Source organism: Echiichthys vipera (assembly GCF_963691815.1).
Source record: "Echiichthys vipera genome assembly, chromosome: 20".
NCBI classification, from domain to species: Eukaryota; Metazoa; Chordata; class Actinopteri; order Perciformes; family Trachinidae; genus Echiichthys; species Echiichthys vipera.
Genome location: NC_139845.1, coordinates 18,731,749 through 18,735,851, shown reverse-complemented (window position 1 = coordinate 18,735,851; position 4,103 = coordinate 18,731,749).

Genomic DNA, 4,103 nt, shown 5'->3' with positions numbered 1-4,103 from the left:
ATGTAATATAAAACCCTTACAGGTGTTGGATCAGTGCATCTCTAGCATTTTGAATGATTTTGGAACGACCAACCAACGTTACCATCATTGTCTGTGATAAGTGACAGTGACTTTAGTGAATACCAGTCTGTTCCGAACTGTATTGATGTGCCCTCAAATTAGTTTGAGGGACACCAGCAGCGCTCCTGTGATCCTCGTGTTTATGTTGAAGAGACTAGCCATCATCATATGTGACCAAGCATCTATGAGATGTTTCTGAGTCTGTAAAAAAAGATGAACAAAGAGAAGTATGCCAAACTCATCTTGCGCGCGAGTGGCTTCCATATTGCCCTGAATTACTTTGGAGCCATTGGGCATTTGGTGCAGTCCACTGGAATCGTAGACATCATGGTCGAAGCTGATATCTGTCTCCATGGAATAGCAAACAAAATCCTGCACACCCACACAATGGTGTATGCAGCCATGTTTGCCCTACACTGGGAAGCAGTTGAAGAGAAGGACCTGGAGTACATGTTTGTGCTTAGCAGCAATGCCCAGCTACTCCTAGATGCCCTGTCAAAAGAGGAGGAAGGCAGCTTCTGCATGTGCTGATGCAACTGACCAACTGAAAAAGCTGTCATCTTTGTTGGCTAAGTTTGATGAAGCACGTACCTCAGCCACCACAAAGCTATGGCTAATGTACATGGATATGGTGATGATTCTTAAGGCCTACTCATTCATACAATACCCAAGCATGCTTCATGACTAAAGTGTAGTGCATTTGACCAGTGTCGGTACAACTGTTTTGCACCCAGGCACGGAACACTTGCCTGTTGCTGCCCCATTGTGAGAGGCGGGCTTTTGTAAAGCACGGATGCACGTGAATGAGCATGAGCATGTTTAATTATTTTGTTGTCATATTGTTGTCATCTGAGGGAATAAAATCACGAAAGTCATCTTGCTGTATTATATTTCTTATTTGACGCATTTCCATTGGGAGAACAGGGTTTTGTTGAAATTAGAAAGGTGCACATTTGGTTTAATAATGTTAACATTAACAACCATGTTAAATATTCAGTATGTCTTTCGGAATTTTGAGAGTAGCCTAAGATTCTATTGAGGTTCTGAGCCTATTGGTCGCCAACTAGTAGTGAAATCCTCAGAGATCCATTGATTTTAGTCAATGTTTTAATTTTTATTTCCCTGTGGATTAAGTATACTGTTTGGTGAAAAGAATGACATATTGATAGATGTCATAACTTGGGGAAATAATTGAATGTCAATGAAGTAAAGACGAAAATATTGCATTATATTGATGCAAAATCATGTAGAAAAGTGTTTTAAGAGTTATTTTTTCAGTGGATGTTGTCAGCACATGTTCTTTGTAACTGGAATGCATTTATTGACGGCCTACCCAACCCACTGAGGATTTCACGAGAAAAAACATTTTTTTCCACATTTTTCTGATAAAAAATAAGTACGGAAGTTGACGTTGTGAATCAAGCAAGCCACCTTAAATGTCAAAATGATAACAAACTCCTTGTTTGAATGACATCCATTTTTAATAATGGTCAGATCGTGAGGTGCTCATAAAACTGTCTGAATGTCAACCAGATTATTCAAACTGCATCTATTCGGTTTTCTTAATTTGAGAAAGAAGTGCCAGCACGCCATTACTCTTTGTCACTGATCACCTGATGATCGAAACCCATTCAGAGCGATACGTCACTTCCGGAGTCTTGTAAATCCCTCATGGGTCCTTTTTTTTTTTTTCTTTTACAAATTTCTTTATTCAAATTTTGCAGACAGGCAAAAAAGTACAACAGTTGCATACAGCGTCATAGCGTCTGCTTTAAAGTAAAAAACAGAAAACAAAAAACCCCAACATGAATCCCACCATCTCTCCCAACAACAAAAGTACAAACTGTAAATAATAGGGTATAAGAAAGCATCCTCAGCATCATCAGGAATAACAGTAAGACTGTTTCTAATAGGAGCCAGCAGTGGGTACCAAGTTTTGTGGAATGGTGTCAAAGATCCATCCTGGGAAGACCTTAACTTCTCTAACCTTAGACATTGTAAAATTTCACATATCATACTGTTGTGAGTCGGTGGAGAAACAGGTTTCCATTTAAGGAGAATGCTACGTTTAAGGTCACGACGCGCTGCGCAGGAATGGGCAGATTTTTAGACGGAGGGATAACAAAAAGAGCAGTCAGCGGATTTGGTTCCAAATTTATGTTAAGAGCTTGTTTGAGGGTTTGAAATATATCAGAGCGAAATTCAGCAAGTTTCGGACACGTCCAGAACATGTGTGCGTGGTTGGCTTAGGTTACGTGCATCACTGTGACTATGGTATATCTTAGCCAATTCGGTGTTGGTGAAATGGGCTCTATGAAGCACCTTCCGCTGTAATAGGCCGTGCCTGGCACAAATCCAGGATGAGTGGACCAGTTTTAAAATGTCCCTCCACTGGACCTCAGTAATGTCTACCCCCAAATCCTTTACCCATGCATTTTTAGGTGATACAGTGGGGACTGGGCTCAGAAGAGCAATCTTATTATAGGTGACAAATATCAGTCGCTTGTGTTGTACGTTGAGAGCCAGGAAATGGTCCATCTCAGCTTCAGGGGGGCAGTCGGAAAATGTGGCAATTGCTTTTAGATAAAATGTCTCATTTGAAGGTACAGAAAAAAAGTGGATAATAGGCAAGCTGTAATTGTCCGACATAGATGCAAAGGACGTAGAAACACATTTGTCAGACAGGTCATCGTTTGGAGGCCCTTAACTGACTATATGCGAAATGGATCGGTGCAGGAAGGGAGAAAAGCATTGTTATCCACAACTGGGACAAGGGTCGAAGTCCTGTGCAAGCTGTATTGCTCCTTAAACTGGATCCGGATTTTAATGGTATTGGTGATGACCAGATTAGGTGAGACCTTATGGGCAATTATGGGGAGCTATGAGCACTGGGGTCCTTTTTTTGTAGTGGAGTTAGCCGAGTGAGAGGACCTTTGAAAGGGTGTGCCCGACAACCTATCCCAGTGGTCACATTTTACCGAAATGAAAACACACCCGATATTGTGCCAAGTCACCAGAAACGCAAAAGATAAACAGGACTGTAGCTGAATACATTATCATGGAGCAGATCCCTGTTTACACTGTGGAGAAAACTCTCTAACAACAATTGATTCACCACCTGAATCCAAGGTTTAACATCCTTCATAGAATAATTTAATGTAGCCTACACAGAAATCCCTGAGCTATACAACACAATGAAACATTTTTGGCACATATAAATGTCTTTTTCCTTTTTATTTGCACTACATCAGAAAACCTTTTTAACTGTTGTCAATGATGTTGTTTGAATTGTTCTAATCTTTTTTTTGTCATTTTTTCCCTGTGGTATTAAAAATGGAAACTTGAATATTAATTATTTTCCTGGATATCAGTAATGACTTTGAAATTCCAGTATCATGACAACCCTAGTAGAAGCAAAATATTGTAAACAGCATAGGTTATGCCCTACCAATTTGCTTTCTCAGTGAATTTACCCGCAGTATGAAATGTGCTTTGTAAAGAAAAAATTACGTGAAATCAATTCATGCAATACTAAATATGAGAAAACATATTTTTGGTATAAGTATAATGTGCAACGTTAAAAGAATGACTTTCATCAAGTATACGGTTAAAATGTTGCAACGCTGCAAAATATCAAACAATAACTTTTAGAACCATGCAAACTGTCTCCTGGCTTCATAATAAAAAGACAAATATGACGTGGCATCGATATTCTCATCTTACTCTTAAGAAGGCTAGGCAAGCTTATTTGTATTTCACATTTCTGCAAGGTATTCAAAGTGCTTTGCATAAAACATTAAAAGCATTGAAAAGAAACATAACATTACATTTAAATCAAATAAATGTTAATAAATAAAAAGAAGTAATTGATGCCACAATATAAGACAATGACCATATTCAATACAACTTGAGGCTTTTGAGTTTACAATTTAGTCTGTGAATCCTTCAGTTTGACACACTGCACAAATTAAATTGTCCCCTCCCTTCCAGCTTCTTTCGAGGGCCCACTCACACTGTCCAACCGTACCATGCCCCGTCCTTTA